Genomic DNA, 25,220 nt, shown 5'->3' with positions numbered 1-25,220 from the left:
TGCCATGGCTTACAACTTTGGACCAACCACTGAGAGCCAAATATACTCCCCTAATCTATCACATAGGATGCCCCACTTCTATTTAGGCCTCCTCCAGCTTTTCCATGCTGATAATCACTCATCAGAGAAGACCTAAAGACTTCCTTTTCTTCCATTATAAAGGTTTTACACTCTTCTGCCTGCCTTTGAGTTTGAAGAGATGAGATCTTTGCTCTGAATAAATAGCCTTTGCTTGTTTACATTTGCATGGTATGATGGTCACATTCATGTATCAACTTGGTGAAGTTATGCCATCCAGTTGTTTGGTCAAATACTGGCCTAGTTGTTGCTGTGGGGGTATTTTGTAGATGTGATTAGCATCTAAAATCAACAAAATAATTATTCTCAATAATGTGGGTGGGCCTTACCCAATCAATTGGTGGTCTTAAGAGCTAGAATTTTGGGTTCCAGGGATCACAATGAATTTTGCCTGTGGACCAACCCCCTCCACTCCTTCCTGCATTTTCAGCCTGAGGAATTTAGACAGAAGACTTCTACATGACTGTTATTGGAATTTCCAGCTCCTGGTCAGCCCTATGTTTTTTGGAATTTCCATCCCACAATTGTATGAGTCAGTTCCTTATAATAAATCTCTTTATATATTTATATATGTATATTAAATATACACATGTATAAGCATATGCAGATATACACATATTTTTATAGATGTGTACATACATCTATATACATATATTCTGTTGGCTCTGTTTCTCTGGATATTCCTGACTGAAATAGTGTTCTCTGTTTATTTCCACAGTTATCTAGAGGTTCCATGAGATCCCATCATATTTCCTGCCAGCATAGACTGCAGCCTTGGACCAGGTGTGGTATCCTTGGAGGCCCCCTGTGCCCTGCTGCTCATGGCTTGTCAAATGTGGGCCAATGTGGTGAGTCAGCACCAGGCCTGAACTGCTCTCTCTGCATTGAATTCCTCATTTATTTATTCTCCACTTGGTACCCAGGTTTAGTTATTCTCCAATTTTTCAGCAGCCTTGGGGAAATAAGGTCATTCCTTTCATCCCTCTTTGCAGTGTTTTGTGTTAGTGTTTTGTGTTCTGCTGCCTAATAGTGCTGAGTGTAGTAAGAAGGAGAATCAGAAGATCATAGGGGAGCACACAGACCCAGGCCCTCTGAGCCTGCAGTTCTCAAAAGACTGAAGTCCCCTTGGGCAAACTTTGCTGTTGCTCACCAATAAAACCAGATGAGGAAGCAGAAAGTGAAGACTTTACAGTAGTGCCACAGCCAGGAGATCCCACCGGGGTCAGGAGAGCTCAGCCCACAAGGTCCTAGCTCCCCAAGAGCAAAAGAGATCAAGTGAAAGAAGTGGGAGGATCCAGGACTTGGATATCATTTCTTGGACACTCTTTACTGGAGACAGAGTTCTGAACAGAAATTTAGAGCAAATCTAGAAAAGACTAAAAACAAAGTATCCCAGTTACTGGCCATTTCCCAAGAATAGAAGAAAATGACCAAGGCCCAGGAATTGCTGACATTGGAGGCTGTGGCTGTGGAGTTCACCTGGAAGGAATGGCAGCTGCTGGGCTGATGTTGGAGAACTATAGAAACCTGGTGTCACTGGGTGAGGACAGCTCCCCTGTGTACCTAGAGGGAGCCCAGTTAGAGGTTTTTCCTTTATTGGCAGCTCAGTGCTTCAGATTCACTGCAGTGGCAGATTTTCAAATCTTCCTCTGGCTCCAGACTACAGTCTATACTGTCCCCTCTTCTGGGAGTATTGACTGTACTTTGTGGATGTAAAAATAGTCTAGTCCTTAAAATGTAACATTCTCCCATCTTGACATACCCCAGCTTAATTTGATATGTCATAGTCTTCTGTCATTTCTCATGACATGGTATCAACTTAGCAAACCAGATATACTCTTCAAGTTAGAGAGAGAAGAATTGATAATAGAAAAAGAAATCTACAGTCAAACCTGTCCAGGTGAGTGAATGAGTGAACCAGGACAGCGGATGGCCAAGGAACCATATTCTAGACATTTTGAGAAGGTGTCTCAGCTGGGAGGATGTCTGAGGATACATAAGCAGCCTCCAGAAATTATGAAAGTTGACAGTCATCTGCAGAGGCACTTGCAAATGCAGAGCTATCTGAGGAGATTGGAGGAATGCCATGAAAGTAATGCCATTAAAAATATTATTTGTTCAGACCTAAGTCATTCTTCTTTAAGGCCAAACCATGGAAAACTGATATCAAATTTAAGTTTAGTTAACCAGATCAGAAGCTGTGAAATAAAGACCTCTGCTGAATGTAATGGAGAATAAAAATCCTTTCTCCATGCAAAGCATGAGCAACTTCATACAGAAATTAAATTCCCTGAAAGTGGAAAACCCATCAGCACTAAATCTCAACACATTAAGCATCAGAGAACTCACAAAATTGAGAAACCTCATGTATGCAGCAATGTGGGGAAACCTTTATCAGGAAGTCTGAGCTCACCAATCATCAGAGAATTCACCCAAGAGAGAAACCTCATGGATGCAGCTTATGTGGGAAAGCATATACCACAAAGTCGCAGCTCACCAGACACCACAGAACTCATATGGGAGAAAAACCTTGTGAATGTGCTGAAGGTGGCAAAGCCTTTTATAGGAAGGGAGAGCTCATTATATATGAGAGAAATGAAAGAGGAGAAAAATACCACCAATGTAATGAAGGTGGCAAAGGCTTACTCATTAAATCATATCTCATTTTACATCAGAAAACTCATATAGGGAAGAAACTCTGTATATGCAATGATTGTAGAAAAGGCTTCATCCAGAAGGTCTCTTTCATTGTACATTGGCAAACTCACACTGGAGAGAAACCCTATATATGCAGTGATTGTGGACAAGGTTTCATCTGGGAGACCGGCCTCATCAAATCATAGATTTCATACAGGAAAGACTCCCCTTTGTATGCAGTGAATGTGGAAAATCCTGTACACAGAAGCCAGGACTCATTAAACAGCAGAAAATTCACACAGGAGAGAAACCCCACAGATGTAGTGATTGTGGGAAAGTCTTCATCACAATGCAGCAGCTCATTGTACATCAAAGAACACATACAGGAGAGAGACCTTATGAATGCATTCAGTGTGGTGTGCCCATTTGAATGTACTGTGTTCCCCAAAATGCCATTATCTTTGATGTAATCTTGTGTGGGCAGACGTATCAGTGTGGATTAGATTGTAATTCTTTGAGTGTTTCTGTGGAGATGTGCCCCACCTAAACTGTGGGTGATGACTCTGATTGGGTAATTTCCATGGAGGTGTGACCCCCCCCCCCCCATTCAGAGTGGGCCTAAAATTAAATCACTGGAGCCATATAAACAGAAGAAACTCAATGAAGCGCAGCTGAGAGTGACATTTTGAAGAGGAGCCACAGCCAAAAGGAACAATTTGAAGAACACAATGGAACAGAGAGAGGAGCTTCAGCCTACAGAGACATTTTGGAGACAGCCTTTGAAAGCAGACTTTTCTGCTCTCAGAGAAGCTAAGAGAGGACAAACCCCCAAGAGCAACTAAGAGTGACATTTCTGAGGAACTGCAGCCTAGAGAGGAATGTCCTAGGAGAAAGCCATTTTGAAACCAGAACTTTGGATCAGATGCCAGCCACATGCCTTCCCAGCTAACAGAGGTTTCCTGGATGCCATTGGAGGTACATGATTGTTGATGACTTACCTTGGACATTTTATGGCCTTAAGATTGTAACTTTGTAACCAAATAAACACCCTTTATAAAAATCAAAACAAAACAAAATAAAACAAAACAAAACAAAAAAAATCACCAGATGAGGTTCTTCCCTGCTCTCAAATTGTTGCTCTGAGTGCTTGGCTTTGATCCAGAAGGAGTGCTGTCTCTGGATTTCTGCCTGCTGGAGGGCACAGACTTTCAGGTTTATTTTGGAGGAGCCAAATGTCAGGGTGGGATCCCAAGACAGGAGGTGCACAAGCCTTACTATTCTACAAAACGATGCCAGCTGTCATGTGTCTACCTAGTCTAAATCCTGTCCCAGAGGAAATGCTCCTGCTTCTTATGTGCACTGCACTCTCTTTACAACCCTATTTTTTATTTTAAAGCAGTTTTATTGATATATATTCACATACCATACAATCATTGACAATGTAGAATCAATTATTCACAGTATCATCATATAGTTGTGCATTCATCACAATCAGCCCTTGAACACATTTATTACTCCCCCCAAAATAAAAATAAGAATAAAAGTAAAAAAGAAAACACAACATCCTATAGTCCCCATCCCCTCCTATTCATTTTCTTTTTGTCCCCATTTTTCTACTCATCTATCCATTCACTGGATAAAGGGAGTGTGGGCCACAAGGTTTTCACAATCACATGGTCACACCATGTTCTGGTTTGCTAATGCTGCCTTTTTGCAAAATATCAGAAATGGGTTGGCTTCTATAAAAGGGGTGTTATTTGGTTACACAGTTACAGTCTTAAGGCCATAAATTGTCCAAGTTAATGCATCAACAGTCGGGTACCTTCATTGAAGAATGGCCATTGGTGTCCAGAAAACCTCTGTTAGCTGGGAAGGCATTTGGCTGGCATCTGCTCCAAAATTCTGGTTTCAAAATGTCTCTCTCCCAAGATGTTCCCCTCTAGGCTACAGCTTCTCTCCAAAATGTCACTTTCAGTTGCTCTTGGGGCATTTGTCCTCTCTTAGCTTCTCTGGAGCAAAAGTCTGCTTTCAAAGACCATCTCCAAAATGTCTCTGTATACTGCAGCTCCTTTCTCAGCTCCTGTGCATTCTTCAAAGTGTCTTTCTTGGCTGTAGCAAGTTTAGTCCTTCTGTCTGAGCATATAAAGTGCTCCAGTAAACTAATCGAGGCCCATACTGAATGGGTGGGGCACACCTCCATGGAAATTATCTAATCAGAGTTATCACTTACAATTGGGTGGGTTGCATCTCCATGGAAACACTCAATCAAAGAATTACAATCTAATCAACACTAATACATCTGCCCACACAAGACTGCATCAAAGATAATGGCATTTTGGGGGACATAATACATCCAAACCAGCACACACCTTAAAAGCTATATACTTATACAATCTTCAAGAATCAAGGCTACTGAATTACAATTCAATAGTTTCAGGTATTTCTTTCTAGCTATTCTAATACTCTAAAGACTAAAAAGGGATATCTATATAATGTATAAGAATAACCTCCAGAATGACTTCTTGACTCTATTTGAAATCTCTCAGCCTCTGAAATATTTTGTTTCATTTCTCTTCCCCCTGTTGGTCCAAGAAGGCATTGTCAATCCCATGATGCCAGGGCCAAGCTCATCCCTGCAAGTCATGTCCCACATTGCCAGGGAGATTTATGCCCCTGGAAGTCATGTTCCATGTAGGGACAAAGGAAGCAAATCCATCTGCCTAGTTGGCTTAGAGAGAGAGACCACATCTAAGCAACAAAAGAGTCCCTCTGGGGGTGACTCTTAGGCACAGTTACAAGTAGGCTTAGCCTCTCCTTTGCACCAACATGCTTCATAAGAGCAAATCCCAAGATCAAAGGCTTCGCCAACTAAATTTGTAGTCCCCAATGCTTGTGAGAATATTAGGAATTCCCCAGGTGGGTAAGTTTAATATTTCCACATCTTTTCCCCAGTCCCTCAAGGGGGCTTTGCAAATACTTTTTTATTCTCTCCCAAAATTACTATGGGGTGTATTGGGGCTTCACACTAACCTGCACAAACTAACCAGATCTCATTCCTGTTCAAGGTTACATGTAGTTATGGTGGTTGAATAAACCGATCAGAAGTTGAAGTTTTAAAATACAGTCAATATCATCCTTTATCATTTAGTCTGATTTACCTTAGTCCTAACCAAGTCCATTTCATTCATATCTCTAACTGAAGTCTGATCTCTTTTTCAGCCTCTTTAACATTTGCTGTATGGGGTAATGCTGACATTCATAGCTGCTGAACCCTGGCTCTGTCTCTCAGGTGTCATACAGATACCCGAAGTTCCAGGGACTGACCAGCTTATACCTTAAGAGCTCAGCATCTCAGAAATTAGAAGTAACCATTACAACTCAGGAATAGATGTAACTACTGTAAGAGCTTACAACCTATGAACCTTTACCATAAGTCTTCCCTTGATAACCTATGCTCTCAGATTCAATTCTCAAATTATGCACATTATAGTTAGCTCCATATTAGTGAGGCATTATAATGTTTGTCTCATCACAACCATAATTCTTGTGCCTCTCTTTCTACATGACATAACTTCACCAAGGATGATTTGGGCTTTCAGTGACCAGTCTTGGATACATTTGACTTGAACAAAATCATTCATTTGAGAGGATCCTTAGAACAATTAGAGAATAAGATTCTTCATGCTCACTGGGCAGCATTTTTTGGATTGGTTTGCAGAGGTGTTCAAACCAAACTATTAATCAAATATCACTTCCTGAAGGACTCTTTGGCCAAGGTTAATCAAATTTTACAAACTTAAGCAAAAAGAATCTAATTCCCCTAAAACATCCTCCCCTTCCTTGTCCTCTAGCTGCCTCCCTCTACCAGCTTTCCCACTTCTTCTTCTGATCTCTTCCTTCTGGACCTCCATCAGCTTCCCCCTCCTTTCACCTCATCCTGCTCTCCTATCATTTCCCAATAACATTCCTCAAACCCCCAAATGCTAGTTGTCTCTAAAGGGCCATCCCTCCCACATGCCAAGTATGTGGGCCACAATGGAATGAAACTTTGGAGTTGAGCTGAAGTAGGAGCTATACTGAAAGATTCCCCTAAGCCCACCCAAGAGCAGCATATATTCATAAATGATTCTAGATTTCTTTGTCCTCTTATGACCTTGAGTTACTGATATATATCAACTCACAGACATACTGATTAGAGCACAATTACTAATTCTGGATGGCAAAAGGTGACTGGACTCACCTGGAAAGGAAGCTAAAAGGTCTCTCTTTCATAGTACCCCAGACAGTGAAAAAAAGCCTGAAAAGTAGTGTAAAATCTCCTGAAAGTATACCCCAAACATTTCTGATAGCAAGATTATGACCATAATTTAGTCATGCAAACAGAGAAAAGGTGAAAGTATAGAAGATTTTCAGGATACACTGAAAAATACCTTCTGACAACACTTGGGAAATTAAGGAAAAGGCTGAAGTAACAGTAGCCTTTTGTCTAACTTTGGCAATTGAGTAAAACCTGAAATTCCAAATTGGAACAGGATTTCCTTCACCTGAACTACAACACCTGGCAGAACATTTTGAAAGGGCTTTAGAACAAAAGCAAGACAGGACACAAAGTAAACTTGTGGCCATGCAGATGAAACAGCTAGGAAGTCCATTTCCCAATCACCCACCTACTGACAAAGATACCTGTAGATATCGTAAATGGGAGGCACACTGGGAAAAAAAAGATTGTTCCATTTTACAAAAGAAAAATCCCCCAATTGGGATCAATGACAATACTTTGAGGAAGGAAAGAGCAACCACTATCCTGCCTCAGCCTTACACTCAAGATGAATTAAGTATAGATATAGATAGTCAACCTCATCCATTCCTGCTAGATATGGGTGCGTCTCTCTTTACACTCAACACTGCTACCTTTACTAGCCTCTTCTGGGGAGTAAATGTACCACACAGGGTGGTGGGTCTTTCGATTAACCCACACATTTTTCCTATCTCCTCTCCCTTAACTGTAACCCTTGAGCCCTTGACTGAAAAACTCCTGCAAATTAAGGCAAATGTCTTGTACTATTCTCAGTCCTATCACCAATCAGTTAAGGCTGCCTTCCCACTGCATCTTCTAAACAGCCTTTCCATGATCCTCAACTGGGAGATGTCATGAATTAGAACAGATATCAGAAAAAACTGCTCTTGGACCTTATTTGAAAGGACCTTGTCAGGTGCAGTTAACTGTAAATACAGCAGTGAAACTCCAGGGAGTGAATCTGTGATTTTGTGTTTCACAACTAAAAAAGCAGTTCAGAATTCCATGTATTTACAAAGCTACTCAAAGAGAGGATCTCATACTGAGGATTCTCAGAGATCTTGTAGTCACATCCAATCATTGAAAGAAGACAGCCAAACCCAAACTTTCAGAACACACAGATGATCCCAGATAGTGGACAGCTTCCACCCAAGACTTCAGGACCAAGACCCCTATCTAATTTTTGTATTGCCTTTTATCTGCTTGCTTATCATCATTCTTCTTATTCTCTATATTTTAGTTTCCTAGCTATTAATACAAATATCATACAGTGTGCAGATTTCAACAAGGAGAATTAATTGGCTCATGGTTTTGAGGCTAGAAGATGTATCAAATCAGGGTGTCAGCAAGACAATGTTTTCTCCCCAAAGACTGTGGTATTCTGGAGCTGGCTGCCACTAATCCTTGGTTTTTGACTTTTCCATCACATGGCAATGCACATGGAGGCAACTTCTGCTTTTTATTCCAGATCCCATTGATTTCCAGCTTCTCACCATGGATTCTCTCTCTGTGAACCATCTTTCTGAGGTCTCCAGTAATTGGATTAAGTCCCCATTCTGATTTTGCTGGGCCACACCTTCACAACCTCATTGAATGATCTTATTTACAATGGGTTCACATTGTAACAGGACTGGATTAAGATTATGTTTTTCTGGAGGACATAACTCGAAGCCACCTCAATAGATCTCTGTTTTTGCCATTCATAATGGTCCTTTTTCTCTTTTCTTCATTCCTTATTATAATTGCTGGAACAGAACCTATTCATTATTATGCCATTCTAGGTTATTCAAACTGTATCACTGTCCTCAGTTTTACTGGTTGCTCAAAATGTCTTCCATTGCCAGATCCCCCCTGCCCCCAGGAACAAATCCTTTGGGCAATTCTGATTTCATCAAATGAGACCATAGGAATTGCAGCCAGTGCTGTTTGCACTTACATCTACATGGAGAAGTGACCTTAAGCAAAGCAACATAAGATTTTATTAGTGTCCTTCTCTCTCAGGAAAAGGGCTAATTATAACCAAGGCTGGGTATTCTGACTCAGACTCAAACTCCAAACTGAGACCACTCTTGATTACTCTGGCCCACTACACTGGCGAATCCCTGACTGACTATGTGAATACTTAGAGCCATGTTCCCATCAGTGGGAATCATACAAATAGGAAAGACTGTGAGAACCCTATCAGTAACTCCAGCAGAAGCTATTAATGATACCACCTCTGCCCCAGGTGGAATAGAAGTCAGTCTCAACTAACTAACACAAGTAGTGTTGGGCAATAAAGTTGCTAAGGATTTCTTTTGGCTGGTCATGGTGGCACTTGTGTCATTACTAATAATAACTGTTGTGTTTTGAACAATCAAATAGGATTTCAGAACAGCCTTAAGGTAAAGTCATTTGGCTCACTAGTCATTTGACACCAACAACAAAAGATCAAGAAGACTTGCAATAACATAGACTATGAAGACACCTGAGGAATTTCCAAGCAGTAAAGATATGTATCTCCAGATTTCTCTGAATTGGTCAACCTCTTGCAAGTGAGAACATGACAAAAGGTGGGAACTGAATGTACAAATAGGACAACAATCAGATGATATATAAAAATAAATACTCTGACCCACAATCTCCAGCAACCTGTTCGAGGAGCCAAACCATAACCTCTGTAGCAACTGGACCCAAGCAGTCAAAGATTGATCACTGCCACTGCCAGCTTCCCTAATTTTTTTAAAATGCAATTTTATTGAGATATATTCACACACCATACAAACCATCTGAAGTATACAATCACTAGTTCACATTACCATCACATAGTTGTGCATATATCCCCAGGATCAATTTTAGAACATTTTCATTACCCCAGAATATAAAAAGAAAAAAGAAAACCCAAATCCTCCCATAACTTATACCCCCCCATTATTGACCTATAATATTGGTGTGGTACATTTGTTACTGCTGATAAAAGAATATTAAAATGTTACTGTTAACAATTGTCCATAGTTTGCAATTATTTACATTTTCCCCCATATTCTCCTCTATTACTAACTCCTTGTAATAGTGTCATACATTTGTTCTAGTTCATGAAATAACATTTTATATTTGTACAGCTAATCACAGACATTGTCCACCACAAGATTCAGTGTTTATACATTTCCAGGTTTTAACCTCCTTCTGGTGACTTCCCCCTTCCACCATGTTCATACACCATTCAGGACTGTTAATTATTCTCATAATAATGTGCTACTATCACCTCTGCCCGTTTCCAAATGTTTAAGTTCAACCTAGTTAAACATTCTGCACATATTAAGCAACTGTTCCCAGTTCTTTAGCCCCATTCTATATCCTGGTAATCTATATTCAATATTTTACGTCTAGCAGTTTTCATATTATAATTAGTTCATATCAGTGAGATCATACAATATTTGTACTATTGTGTCTGACTTATTTCACTCAACATAATGTCCTCAAGGTTCATCCATGTTGTCACATGCTTCAGAACATCATTCCTTCTTTCTGCTGAATAATATTCCATTGTATGTATATACCATGTTTTGTTTATCCATTCGTCTGTTAATGAGTACTTGGATTGTTTCCAACTTTTGGCAAATGTGACTAATGCCGCTATGAATATTGGTGTGCAAATGTCTGTTTGTGTACCTGCTTTCAGATCTTCTGGGTATGTTCCAAGTAGCAGGATTGCCAGATCAAAAGCTAATTCTATACTTATTTTCCTGAGGAACCATAAAATTGCCCTCCACAGTGGCTGTACCATTTTACTTTCCCACCAGCAGTGAATTAGTGTTCCAATTTCTCCACATTCTCTGTAACACTTGTAGTTTCCTGTTTGTTCAATAGCAGCCATTCTAGTAGGTGAGAAATGATATCTTATGGTGGTTTTGATTTGTATTTCCCTAACAGGTGTGAAGCTGAGCATCTTTTCATGTTCTATTTAGCCATCTGTATTTCCTCTTTGGAAAAATGCCTATTCATGTGTTTTACCCATTTTTTAATTGGATCATTTGTCTTTTTATTGTTGAGTTGTAGGATTTCTTTATATATTCTGGATATCAAACCCTTATCAGATATGTGATTTCCAAATATTTTCTCCCATTGAGTCAGTTGCCTTTTCAACTTTCTGACAAAGTCTTTTCAGGCACTAAAGTATTAGATTTGGAGGAGTTCCAATTTATCCAGTCAGCTCCTCCTGGGGAATTAAACTGCACCTTCTTTGTGGTTTCCAGCTTGCAGCCTGTCCTTCAAAAAGACAACTTGGCTATTCCCACAGTCATGTGAGTCAGTTTCTACAAGAAATCTCTCTCTCTCTGTGTATCTCCATCTCTAACTCCATCTCTATCTCCATCTCTATCTCCTTCTTTATTTCTGCCTCTATCTCTATCTCCATCTCTATCTCCATCTCCATCTCCACCTCCACAACCACTTTCACCTCCATCTCTATCTCCATCTCTATTTCTCTATCTTTGTCTCCATTTTCATCTTCATCTTCATCTTTATCTCCATCTGTATCTCCATCTCTATCTGTATCTCCATCTCCATCTCTGCTTCCACCCTATTTCCACCTCTACCTCTATCTCCATCTCTATCTCTGTCTCCATCTCTGTCTCCATCTCTATCTCTACTTCCACCTCTCTCTCCACCTCCACCTCTATCTCCATCTCCATCACTATCTCCATATCCATCTCTATCTCTGTCTCCATCTCTATCTCTATCTCTGTCTCTGTTCCTGTCTCTATCAATATATACCTCTCTATATATCTACACAGAACCTGTCAGTTGTCACTTAAAATAATCCCTTGCCCACATTTTTAAGTCTCTCTGTCTATATATATACTATATGTGTATGGGGAAATTTTAAATATGTGAGATGAATCTAATTCCCAAAGATCTCAAAGTCACTGTCATGCATTTAAAAGGACTCAAATAGCCTCATCTGTAGCAGCAAAAAGAATTTTGCATCATATTTTTTGTCCTTTACCATGTTGCCACCCACTTGTATTACAGAATTTTATACCAATATAACATATTTTTATGCTTGAAAACTTTTTATGGATTACTTCTCTGTAATAAAAATAAATAGAAAAATTAGAAATTTTTCTGTGACTATATGGCTCTATGATGGTTAATTTTATGTGTCAACTTGTCTAAGGGACTCTGGTATCCAGCAGTTTGGACAACCCTAGTCTAGATGCTGCTGTGAAGGTATTTTGTAGATGGGATTAGCTTCTACAGTCAGTTGACTCTAAGTAACGGAGACGACTCTCCATAAGGTGGCTGGGTCTCATCCAATTACTTGACTGCAGCAACAACTCCCCTTTGAGTTTCCAGCCTGCTGACCTCCCCTACAGATTTCAGAATCAAGACAACAGCATCAGTTCTTACCAGAATTTCCATCTGCTGGTCTGCCTAGGGAATTTTGGACTTGCCAGCCCCCACAACTGATTGAGCCAATTTCTTAAAATAAATCTCTAAATATCTTTATATGAAGCTTTTTTTTCCATCTGGACTGAGTAATGACAATACACAATTGTGTAATCTCAGCACACAATTGGTCAAAACAATCTAATTCTATTAGAAAGATTGTGTTTATTAGAAATGCATTCTTTAGTTAGATGACTGGGGCTTGTTTACATTTCTTGTTTGTTCTGTATCCTTGCAAGAGCGATACTCATTGGCTAGGCTGAGACAGGGTTTAGTATAAATTCTACTCAAACTTTGATTCTTATAATGCAAGTGCTTAGAAGCCACTCTCATAAGTAAAGGATTGGAATGGGAGTCTGTAACAGCAGGGTCACTCACTTCTCCAAACTTAGTTATAGGCCAAAAATCACATTGCAATCTGTCAAGAGAATTGATTTGCAATGACTTATCAACTGAAAACTCATTTAGGTTCTCCCCCACCTTTGTGGAAAGCAAAGAATCAAAAGTCCCTGGACTTGCAAAAGGATTTGTTACCTAGTCGGGAGAGTCCCATAAGACCTGGTATTTCCAACTACCCCTCTGTTTTATGCCTGAATGACCCTCTCCCATGGGCCGCCCTGGAAGGATGGGGATGTGGGAGATGATGGCCTTTCTTCTGGATGCAGAAACTGTGGAAAGGGAAGAGGGAGAGAAGCGCAGGTGTCACACTTTAACTCCCACCACAAGTGAGTTCTTGGGATGATAATTTTAGGAAAGAATCTGGAAAATGATTTCCTTAACACTACCTGTCCCTATGCACCTCAGCGGTACGTGTTCCCCACTTTGCAGTTCCCCACTTTGCAGTTCAGTGCCCCAGGCTGGTGCCCTGTTTTGCGGGGCTGACTGCAGTAACCTCCTAGTGAGTTTCCTTGTCTTGAGCTTGACTGCCTCCCATCCAGTCCAGGAGTAACTGATTAAGATGGGGGATCTGATTTTGTAATTCCCCACTCCTCTTTTCCCTCAGGGTAAAGTTCTCAATCCTTATCCTGGCCTTCAGGCTCTGCCTGCCACTGGCACCCTGATTCCCCCATTTCTGAATTCTGGAACTTCCTGGGCCTAAGGCTGCTACCCAATTGTCATTTCCTTTGGGGGACCATACTTGCTGACCAGTCTCCATCAGTGTCAGGGTTAGTGTTAGGGTTATTCCTGGTGGGCTCCAGGCCACACCTGATAATCTATGCTAAAGAGATGACTCAGTGTGGGGCTGGCCACTCTGGGGGTCTTGGGGTGGGAGCTGGTCACACCAGGAAAACCAACCACATGTTTAGGGACTGGGATTTTGAGCCTCAATCTGTCAGCTGAACCTCTGGGGAGGGGTGGGGCTGGAGATTGAGTTCAACCACCTGGGCATGGATTCTGTCAATTGTGCTGAGTAAGGAAACCCCATATAACTCTAGGTGTTGGATTCTCCATTGAGCTTCCATGACTGATGATATACTTTGATAATATACATTGATATGCACAATGTATGTTATTGATCCATGGGGAGAGGATACAGAAGCTTCATGTTTAAAACCCTCTCAGACCTTACCCTATGCACCTCTTCTTTTGGCTTCTGATTTGTATCTTCTTTTTTCACTATAATAAAAATATAATAGTAAGTATAGCACTTTTCTGACTTCTGTAAGTTGTTCTGAAGAATTATTGAACCCAAGGTGGTGGTGGGAGCTCCCAAATTTGCAGCCTTTTGGTCAGAAGTGAGGGTAACCCCAGGGACCCCTGAAGTGAGCACAGTCTTATGGGGACTGTGCTTTTAATCTGTGAAGTCTGACCTAACTCCAGGTGGAGTCAGAGTCGTATTAGAGTTGGTCTTGTAAGTTCTTCCACTGAGGCAAGCACAGTGGCTGGGTTCTTAATCTTAATTCCCATTCTTGTAGGTATGAACCCACTGTAGATGGGATCCCTTGAAGATGATGTTGGGCCTTCATCTGGGTCACTGGAGAAATTCAGATACAGAGAGAGAAAGCCATGGGGAGGAACTGGAAGCTGGAAGTCAGCGGGAACCCAGAAGAGAAAGAAGAGGACACAACCATGTCACAGCAAAGCCAGAGAACCCACTGGAACATTAGCAACTCCAGGAGGAAGCAAGCCTTTCTGCCTCCAACACCTTGAACCAGTAAGTTCCTGTTGTTTAATCCATTTTGTAGTATTTGGCATAGCAGCCAAGAAACTAAGACACAGAGGACAATGCATGCAAAAGGTAAACCGAGAGAACTTGGTGGAAGGACACTGGGTTGGGGCTGTAGCAGGTCTAGCCTGGGTGGTGAGTGAGGGCTCCTCAGCATACATGACCTTGCAGCTGAGAACTGCAGGGTCAGGGGGAGGAGCCTCGCAGTGTGAGCCTGTCAGAAGGAAGCAGATATGAGCTCCATGCAGGGCCAAATAAGATTGGCAAGTTCCAGGACCAGGATAAAGGTCCAGGGGACTGAAAGTTGGAGAGAGAAGGGGAAGATGGAGGGAACATGTAAGGAGAGGGGCTGGGCAAGACCCCCAGAGGCTTTGGAGGGTGTCCTAAGGAGTCTAGCTTTTATTCTGGTTGTCATGGGAAGCCCTGGGGAGTTTAGGCAGGGGAGTGACATGGTCTGATTCACATATTAGAAAGATCTGGACTCCAAAGCATGAACAGAATTCAGTGGGTCCTGGACTTGGATGGAAAAGAATGATATCTTCATTTTCATGGCCCCTACCTGCGATTTAGTATTTCCTTCAAATACAAATGTAGGCAACAAAGCACAGTGGTATGCAAAGCACCTGTGAATTGTTATTAACAGAAATCCCAGGTATGTTTATATCACATTACAGTTGTTGTAGACTGTGAAATATCTTATGCTTATTACTTTGAAATTACAATGTCTTATTATATCTACTGTTGATCCTATCTAACACATAAACAAAGAAGTACATCTACTATTTTATTACAATTAAAAACGTTTTGATAATTGCATTGAAAATAAGTGGTTTCCTTTGTAATTATATGGATTTCATTTGATGTGCTTAAAATCTTTATTCTGATAAGGGGCCATCAGCTCTGCTAGAGTGCTAGTCAAAATGGGATACAAAACTATTCTGGCTGCTTGTGGAGAACAGACCCTTGGGGAGGTGAGAGTGGAAGCAGAGTTGGCACCATTTAGGAGGTACTGTAGTCGTCCAGGAGATGATAGCAGTTTGGACTATGGACAGAGCTGGAAAAAGTGAGAAGTGGATGATTTGAGATATAATTGGCGGTAGAGAAAATTGGACTTCCCAATGTACTGGCAGTGAGGATGAAGGAAACAAACAACCTAAAGATACTGGTGCCATTTGATGCAATGGGGAAAATTTGAGAGGTACATGGCTATTCTGTTGATCATGGTGAGCTTGAGTCTCTGGTTAGACATCAGGTGGAAGTGGCAGGTGGACAGGTGGGCGTGCAGGTCTGGAGCCCAGGGGAGAGGTAAGGTAGGTAATTTGAGAGTCATCAGATATTTATACCATGGGACGGGAGAGACCACTTAAGAGAGGACAGACAGAGAAGCAGAGAAGGCAGAGATTGGGGTGCACCCACACATGGAGGTTGGAAGGGGATGGGAGCCAGCCATGGAGGCTGAGGAGATGCTTGCAGGGAAGGAGCGCATGGGATCACAGCAGCCTCCAGAACAGCAAGCACAGGTAACTGGCTTTACCAATGTGGGGAACACCATCTCAGGTGGGGATGAAAACCAGGTTGGAGTGGGCTGAGGAGAGAATGGGAACTGTGGGTGCTGTGAAGTGGAGCAGAGAATGGAGCCAAAGCTGGAAGGAGCGATGGAATCAAGAGAGGGCTTTCCAAAAGATGGTGGTGTGCAAGCACAGATGGGAGAGATGGAGAAGGGATGGTGACATGGATGGTGGAGAAGAGGAAGGGAATATTGCTGACATAAGTCCTCTGAGTGGGGAGGGGGAGGAACGGGGGCTCAAAGGGGACCGCTGGCCTAGGGGGGTGGGAAGCATCAGCACAGGTGCAGCTGCAGGTGGGTTTCTCAGGAGCATAAAGGGGGTGGGCCATGTGTGGTCGCCTCTATTTTCTCTATTAAAGCACTGAGGTTAGGTCCATGGCAGAGAGCGTGGAGGGGGATATGGGGATTCAAGAATGGTGCAGACAGGTGAGGGAAGGAGAGGGGGAGTTCACCTGAGGATGTGGAGGGTTGTCTGGGGTGTTGAGTTTCCATGTGAGATCTGTGGTCATGAATGCAAATGGGCCCACCAGGAACGTGTTATTTTCTCCACCAACTTTCAACTTGCTCTGGGGGAAGAATGGAGAGGGTTCTGGTTTCTATGGACAGCGTGACCAAAGGACAGTGGAGCAGGGGGATAGAAGGTGTTTGCAGGGCTAAGGATGTCGTGGTGCACCATGCAGTGGAAGCTGGGGAAGGAGGGGCCAAGGCCTGAAAGGGGTGTTGACAGTGGGAAAGCCACAGGGTCGGTGGTTTGGGATCTGGGGTTGGGAAGCAGATGGGGATATTGAGGTGAGGGTGCACCATGGGAGGGGTGGGTGGAGGGCACGGTCGTGTCAGGTGCTCTGGGTCAGAGATGGGTGTGGAGAAGGGCAGTGGGGCCAGGGACCAGGGCCATCTAAGGAGGCTGACGGCCGCAGGAGCTCATACGGGACAGTGCTGGGGGGCATGTGAGACAAGGCAGTGAGGGGTTTGAAGGAGGTGGGAGGATGGGTGAGCAGCAGGTGAGGGTGCCTCTGCAGGCAGAAGGGCAGAGCCAGGGTTTAGTGGGGCCCCCGAGAGGGCCACAGAGTAGGTGGAGGCTGGGGGGTGGGGGTGGGAATTGCTGAGGACCCCAGGGGAGAGTCAGGTGGGGCCAGGGGGTTGGCAGGGGCAGAGGATGAGCCTGAGGTCAGGGTAGTGGGCCGCTCCCCAGGCTTGCTGGGAAGGAAGCGAGAATGGCTCCTGTCCAGGTATTCTGGAGGTCAAAGGGGGTAAAGCAGAGGGAATCTTTGACTCAGGGCCAAGGTCACCTGTAAGGCCTGGGGCCAGGGCAGGTGTGTAAGTGTTTGTGGGAATCATAGTGACATCTGAGGCCCTCACTCAGCTTCTTTTTCAGGAGCTGTGAGGCTGCAGCATAGGAAGCTCAGTGCCCTGCGGACCCAACCCAGGATAATTCTCCTGCCCCCTCATCCTTTCAAACATCAGGCCTGCCACCTCGATCTCGGCATGCTGTGGGCGAGTGTCCCGCTTTTTTGAACCCATCTGAGGAGACACCCCCTTCCTCCACCTCCCCTGGCAGGGTGGGGCTGGCAGAATGGAATGGCCACTCACCACTGACCACCCTGGTAAGTCCACCTGTCCCTTGCTTTCGAGGTGCTCCTAAGAAGCACCAGCCAAGCTCAAGAGGGCACCGTTTTGAGACAAGGGTTTCACGCAGAAAACATGTGAAGGTTCCACATTCACTTGCATCATGTGCCTTATCCTTCAGACAGGTGTGAATGGATCAAGGGACTCTCCTGACAAAAAGAGTCAAGGGGCAGCTTCTCCATTTTTTCCCAATGAGGAGGAGAAGTCAGTATGTTCATGACATGGGTTGGCGGCTTTTGGGGCCTATGACCAGGGGTCCTCGTGGCCATGGGGAGAAGGTGGTATGGAGTCAGCCTCCTGCCCACCCCCTGTTCGCCATGCCCTGTGGTGTCTGGATGCCTGAGCCATGAGGCCAGAGCAGATGCAGAGTCATCAGCAGCTGGGCCTTTTGTTCCTGGGCACAGACGCCTTTCCTGCATATGTGTGCCCGGCTCCTGGCTGGAAGCCAGGGCATCTCATGGGCAGGATGCAGCCCTCTGTCCCTCCAAGCATCCTCCAAAGGCTTGTTCTAGCACAGAGGCTGCTGGATTCTCTCTGAGATGAGCCTGGAGGGAAACCTCTACAGTTACAAGATGATGGAGCCCAAAGATTTGGCCCAGGTAGGTCTGCCCTTGGGATGCAGAAAGGGCCTTTCACATTCTTCCCAAACCTGGTGGGGGGATGCAGGGGGGCTTCAGATGCTGCCCAGGGTGGGTCAGGTGGCAGCCAGAATCCTGACCCCCTGCCTGTGCTCTCCAGCTGAGCCTTGAGACCCCCTTCCCCCTCTTCTCCTGGGCCCTTTCCCCGGTGTTCTCAGCCTCCTCCCCAAGCTGGGAACCAGACCGGCCTCAGGTGGAATGCCGACTCCACAACCAACTGTGAGCTGGGCCAGCCATGCAACCTCACAGAGCCTCAGTTTCCACATGTGTAAAATGATGATCTGTGTGCTGGGCACCTGGTCGGCACTGAGTACCTGGGCAGCGTATCCATCTCAGCACAAAGTGTGGAGGCCTGAGCCTCCTCCAGTGTGGACTTCAGGGGAAAATGTTGGTTACACAGATTTGTTTTAAAAGCATAATAGCACCCCATTGCAGGCCCCAATCTCCCTGACCAGGGAATCCCCTCCTGGCATCCATCATATCCGTGTTGTTCTCAGGAGCTTGTGCAGGAACCATCACTGGGGAGAGGGGAAAATGCTCAATTCACCAATTTTGGACAATTTCAAAAAGGCATTCGACACCATAAAACCTGGTTTGTAAATAGGATTGTCTGGAAAACCAGAAGATGATTTCCCCCAGTGTTCTCTAGTACCTTCAGAGGATTCCCCTGCATGGGAACATGTTTACTGAGGGCGAGACTTGGTATTCTCAGCCTGAGGTGGGGATAGGCCTTGGGGGTGTCCCTGATGCTGTGGTCAAAATATGGTGCATCTGTGCATGTATGTTCATGGCTCTGGGGCTTTCTTCCACCTCTCATGGGAATTTGCGACCCCACTGCTGAGGTGCAACCTCATGCCTGACATGGTTCAGGAGTTCTGCACCCTGTGGGCTCAGGGTGGAGCTGGCCCAGGTTGGGTCTGCAGGCTCCCCATTCTAGCACCTTCTCCAACACCTTCATAAGTGCCTCCAACCACCTACTGGCACATTCAGAGGCCACTGGGATTTGCTGGGTGACTGGCCAGGGCCCTGCCCTCAGGGACCTCGGCTCCACCCTGTGGGCTGTCTGTGAGCCCAGCCAGAGGGTGGGATGGTGTGAGGCTTGCAGGCTCACAGGGGCTCTCAGGCTCTTGGCGCCCAGCTGCATGCAGCTTGGGAACAGGCAGTAGCTGCTTCTTGATCTGGCTGCAGAAGGAGCTCACTGCCCACCACCACAGGGCCCGGATGTTGTCCAGCAGATGGGGGGCCCAGATAATGAATTTATAGGAAAAAGGGTGTTTGGCAGGACAGACACCAATTCCACCCCATGCCTGCTGGGGCAGCAGGTTCCTCAGCACCCAGCACAGGGAGCTTGTGGGGTGTCTGGAACAGCCTCTGGCATGGAGTAGATGCTCAAGAAACTAGCCTCTAGTATTACTATTATTTTATTATTAATTAATATTGACACTGTGGTCTGCCTGGAAGTTTGCTGGGGACAGAGAGATGAATGTCTTGTGGTCCCTGCCTTCTGGAAGCTTATAGCAAGGAGGCCAAGACACGTATATTTCTAATCCAGAAAGAGAAAATGATATAATAGCGAGAAATACAGAGCACCAGGGACTTTAATAATGATAACAATAACTAATAATAGTGAACGCTATGGAGAACATGCTGAACTCTGTGAGCTAAGGAGTATTATTGCCCCTCTTTTACAGAGGAGGGAGCTGGGGCTTAGCTCAAGATCTGCAGCCAGTGAGAGGGGTCCCAGCATGGCAGGAAGGAGGAAGGCCTTGAGCAGCCACAGGCTGGATCTCAGAAGGGGCAAAGCTGAGAAGGAAGCACTGACCCACCTTCTGGGAGGAAAGGCAGGTAGCCGGGAAAGCTGTTAAGCTGATATGGGGGGGCACAGATAGGAGGTTTAGGATCATCTGATCCACCAGGACACAATTAGCTGCCCCCAAAATAAACTGTGATGAATAACTCTAGCTGGCCGGGGCAGAATCTCTGGCTGGACTCCACCTCTGGAAATAGCTCCGAGGTGGGACGGGCTCTGCCATCGCTCCGGGAGGCAGAAGCATGGAGGCTGCAGGGGTGGGTGCCTCCTGTGTGCTGTGCTCAGAGCCCATAGTGCTCCCTACAAACACCCAGTAGCTGGGTGGAGATGGGCTTGCTGCAGGTTACCGGGGGAAGCCAGAAGCCAGGTGGGAATGGGCCCCCAGGTCTGTGTGAGTCCAAGCTCAGTGCTGGACCCAGGAGAATTCAGCAAAGGATTTATTTTTTAGGAGCATGAGAGAATGCCAGAGACAGCAGGGAGCTCATGAAGGGCTCCTACCTCCGTGAAAAACATGGGGATACACAGAAGATGAAGGTTGTCCTCTGGGGAAATGAGGAGAAGAGATGGGGGCACACCAGCCAGGAGGCTGTGGGAAGGGGCTTGGGAGAGGAGAAGGGCTGGACTGGAGAGAGAAAGGGACCAAATCAAGAGAGAATGAGGAGGGAGAATTGATGGGCCATGGAGACTGGCTGAATGGGGTTTGGGGGTTTGGGGGTTCAGTGGACCTCTCTCAGGGGTCTGGTTTGGCTGGGGTGTGCCTGCAGGTGAACCAGCCCTGCTTCCTGCATGCAGTTCTCACCTGTCCCTCTCTGTCCCTCCCTGTCTGCTCCTGGGGCCACCAGGCCAGGCCATGGCCTGACCAGCACACCTTCTGGATGCTCTGCCTGTGGTCTGGGGTCACCAGGCTCACTCCACAGAATGATAAAAGATGAGTTAGACTTTGGACCACGCCATGCTCTCTGGATAAACTGACATGAGCTCATTTCTTCCCAAGGGCTGAGTGCTAACGTTCCTTGGGTGCCTGTTAGGAGCCAAGTGTGATGTGAGCCCCTCTCCCCTCAGTCTCACTGTCATCTATTTAAGGGATGGAACGTGTCTACTTTTCCAGGCTCAGAGCCTGAGGGTTCACTGACCCCTGTCTGGCTGCCTGGTGAAGAGGAACCCACATGGGGTCATGGGCAGTGACTTAGGAAGAAACTGGCCTGAGGGCAAAAGGGGGCCTGTAGTGGGGCAGGGTGGGCACCAAGGGGTCCATCCCCCACCCCAGCACCTTCTGCTCTGCCTCTCTCCACCTCCTTCCATTCCCGAGGCCCCTCCTGGCTCTGCCTCTTCTTTGCTGTGAGGCTTTGATGCAATCGCTTGCCCTCTCTGGGCCTCAGTCTCATCGCTGTACAAGGAAGGGAAGCAGTGATTGCCAAGGGCCCCTCACTCTGTGCTGTTCTTTCACCACCCTGGGGTGTCTTAGCCATCGGGGCCAGCAGAGGTGCCAGAAGGGAACCTCAAATGGGCAGTGGAGGAGGAGGATGGTGGGTACCAGGGCTGGCTCAGGCCCACCTTCAGTGGTGGGAGGGAGGCTGTGAGGCATCTGTCAAATACTTTTCACATAAGTTTGGAAATTGTGACCAACCTGAGTCCTGAGACGCATTGCCTGGATTGAGAGAACTTAATGTGGCAAGCGAGTGGATCTGAATGGTGCACAGGGTGGACTGCAGTGGATTCAGAGCCTCTAGGACCCCTCACAGGCTGGTGCAATCATGTGTGGCTAAGGTGTTGGCCGCCAGTGCCTCACCCACCCCTTCTCTCAGAGTCGCCCTTGGCTGAATGGGAGCCACTGGGCCAGGAGCTTATGGCCCCATCCCCTCTGGAAGCTACCAGCTCACATCTGCCAGGGTCCAGACCTGGCCTGCTTGCTCCTCCTGGGTGCAGCCATTCATGCTTGAGAGCTCCCTGAGGGATCAGGCCAGAGTCAGTCTCCTGCTGAGACCACATCCCTGCTTAGCAACATCCCTGCCCCATTCTTTTTCTTACTCGCCTTCTCCAGACAGCACTCCCTCACTAAGTGACCGCACAAGAATCCCTGTCACGGTCTCTCCTTCTAGACCCCATCACTGCTATTTATGATGCTCAAATTATGCCAAATTCAGCCATGACCACACCTTTCAGTTGGCCTCTCTGTCCTTTAGGTATGACCCCAGCAGTCTTTGGTCACTTCCTGGCTTCCTGGCACCACAAATCTCACCTTGTCCTCGCCCTGCCCCAGAGTCATTTCCCCAAGGAGCCCTGTTCCTATTATTGGTATTCTATCCATTTTCTTAAGATGAAGAATCCAGGGCTCAGAGAAGTTAAGTGACTTACCCTAAGTCACACAGGCTGGTTAGTCGTGCAGCTGGGATTTGAGCCTATGTTTGCCTGATTGCAAAGCTCCTGGTCTTTCCTCTCCCTTGAAACTGAATGAATTCATGGCCTGGATGAAAGGAGTGAGGACAAGAGGGACTAAGTGCAGGGCCTGGGGAGACCCCCAACCCAATCAAGCAGGCAAGCCCCCAGGCATGATTTCTATGAGGGGGGCTTGCCCAGCAGTGGGAGCCAGCCACCTCCCTGGGGTGTTCATCCAACACTCACAGAGGGCTGGCTCAGGACATTTTGAGAGTGACCTCCAGAACCAGGATTTGCCCTCACCCTGTGCCCTGTGGCCAGGCCTGACCAGGCAGAACCATGCTTACCTGTGTATCACAGGGGAAGATTTGTAGCCCAAGGAAGAAGTTCCAAAAAAACATTCAGTAGGTATGGTTTTGCAAGACGATATGGAAGAGTTCGTGGCTGGGAAGTGGCAGTGCACAAGGCTACCCTGTAGGACCCCTGCCTGACACCTCCCTGTCCCTCATCCTGCAGTGCCAGTCCCAGGCAGGCCCCACACCTACCCTGACAAAGACAAATGTTCTCTAAACCACTATCAGGCCATCTCCCTCTTCCCCTCAAGCCTGAGGTAGGTCTGCTAGCCCCTCACAGGGTATGGGGTCTTGATCATGATCAAGAGCCCCACATGTCAGGCTCCATGTCCCTGGGACCTCCCTGAGCCTCAGGGCAGTGAGTCCATGTGTCCAGGTTCACACAGCCAAGGGGAGGCCGAGCAGGACCGGCCTCCAGAGTGTGGGCTCAGCCATGTCCTGCATGTTGTTTCCCTCCCTGGATGAGGTTGAGTTGGAAACGGCACCTCCAGCAAGAGTGCAAACTAATACTACCTCTGCCGAGCTTGACTTCCAGCCAGGGCTGCCCTGTGCCCCCTGCTGTCATCCCCATATCTCAGGGGTTCACTGGGGACAGAGGTTCAGTGAGTTGTTCAAAGCCACACAGCCTGCAAGTGGGAAACCCAGGACTCCACCCCAGACTGCTGAGACCCGTGCTCTCCCCTGCTGCCCTCGAGTGTCATCCAACTGACCCACATTGTAGAGGCAAGGCTCAAGCTGGCAAGAAGATGAGCCACCGACAGATATTTCCTGTGTTTCACCCCTTGCTGTTTCTGGAAAAGGGGTAATTTAACACAAACAGGTTATTGTCATACCACACTCCTCTGCCCCACCTGTGCCCCGGCTTCCTCATCTCTTCAACCTCTCCTGTTTGCAGAGGGCTTTACAGTGGACAAAACAAGGTCATGGTCACTTGCTCTGAGCCTCCACACAGCCTGAGGGGCAGAAAGCATCAGCCCCATTTTCCAGGCAAGAAAAGAGTGGTCCCCAGGGAGGTGGCACAGCTGCTCTGAAGTCACACAATGAGGGGAGACTGAGCCACTTCCACGGCCCCACTAGAGGGGCTCTGACCCAGATGGGCAGCCATGGCTCCCGGGTTCCTCTTTCCATCTCAGGCTCATCCTGGAAAGGAACACTGAAGGGACAAAGTGCACCTGTGACCTGCCAGTGCCAGGTGGTGTCCCAGCCACCCCAGGCTGGGGGAAGGAACTGAGGAAACTGCAAGAGCAGCCAGCAAGGGCATCTCAGAGGAGGGCAGTGAAATGGGGGGAAGCAGCCTGAGCAGTGTGTCCTGCATGCACTCCTGTGGCCCTTCCTAGTGAGACCTGGGGTCCCTGGGTCCCTGAGCCCTGACGTCTGGGTCCCTTGGGGAGTGTAGACTGGGCTGGTCACCGCTGGTTGATGGCAGGTCCCTGGCCTGTGACCACCAGTCGGGGGGCGGGTACATCCTTCCCACCCCAGCTGCCCTGTGTGTTGGCAGGTAGTGGCCGACCACTGCAGACAAGTCTACCCGGATGCCCTGAGGTTCCTGGAGTGGCGCAGTAGGTGACCCACCCCCAAGTAGTTGACAACCAGTGGGGGATTCTGCTCCAACGTGAGCCCCACATTGACGCTGCCCCCAGGACATTGGTGTATTAGGGACCTGGGCCCATTCATTCTCTTCTGCAGCTTTTGCCATGGGCTTGGCCTGATCAGGGGACCCAGAGAGGGATGACACAAGGCCCTGCCTTGTCCTCAGGGAGATGGGGCCCTGAGGGAGGGCTGCCAGGGCTGTGGGAGCCCAGAGGGGCACCGGACCCTGCCTGGGGTGCAAGGAAGGCTTCCTGGAGGTGGGGACGGATGAGCTGGGCTTTGGTTATGTGCGGGATACTGATTACGTGCTTCGACTTGGCGGGCCTAGGCCGGGGGACCTGATCAGCCCCTGGGGAGGGTGGTGGGCACGGGCGGTAGCGCCCTCCACAGCCCCCCGGGCCTGAGAAAGTGAGGCCGGATGCAGGCCCCATTTCCTCACCCAAAATACAATCGTTAAGGGAAGCTTGCCAGAGAAAACTGCCCCCCTTATCTTGCCCGCCACCCCCGTTGCCAGAGCAACTCCCGCCACCGCCAGTGCGCATGCACCGTTGCCAGAGCAACTCCCGCCCCTTTTTCAAACAACCCCCGCCCTCTATGCCAGCCTATATAACTTGTGCTCACCCCTGAATAAAGGCTTGTTCTACTACCCTG

The 25,220-nt window shown here is 46.7% G+C and overlaps 1 long non-coding RNA gene across 3 annotated transcripts; it reads left to right on the top strand.

The window, feature by feature from the left end:
* Positions 1-726: 726 nt before the first annotated feature.
* Positions 727-24,883, top strand: LOC119541678. Of its 3 annotated transcripts, XR_005218313.1 has the most exons (4): positions 733-926; positions 14,359-14,597; positions 17,552-17,780; positions 24,113-24,883. It is a non-coding gene; the product is annotated as an uncharacterized LOC119541678 (long non-coding RNA). The 3 variants fall into 3 exon arrangements; XR_005218312.1 differs by lacking the exon at positions 24,113-24,883 and having other exon boundaries at positions 727-861; positions 17,552-19,203; XR_005218311.1 differs by lacking the exon at positions 24,113-24,883 and having other exon boundaries at positions 17,552-19,203.
* Positions 24,884-25,220: the final 337 nt, after the last annotated feature.

The sequence above is a fragment of the Choloepus didactylus genome, chromosome 8 (genome assembly GCF_015220235.1).
Source record: "Choloepus didactylus isolate mChoDid1 chromosome 8, mChoDid1.pri, whole genome shotgun sequence".
NCBI lineage: Eukaryota > Metazoa > Chordata > Mammalia > Pilosa > Megalonychidae > Choloepus > Choloepus didactylus.
This window is presented reverse-complemented; position numbering and strand designations above follow the sequence as displayed.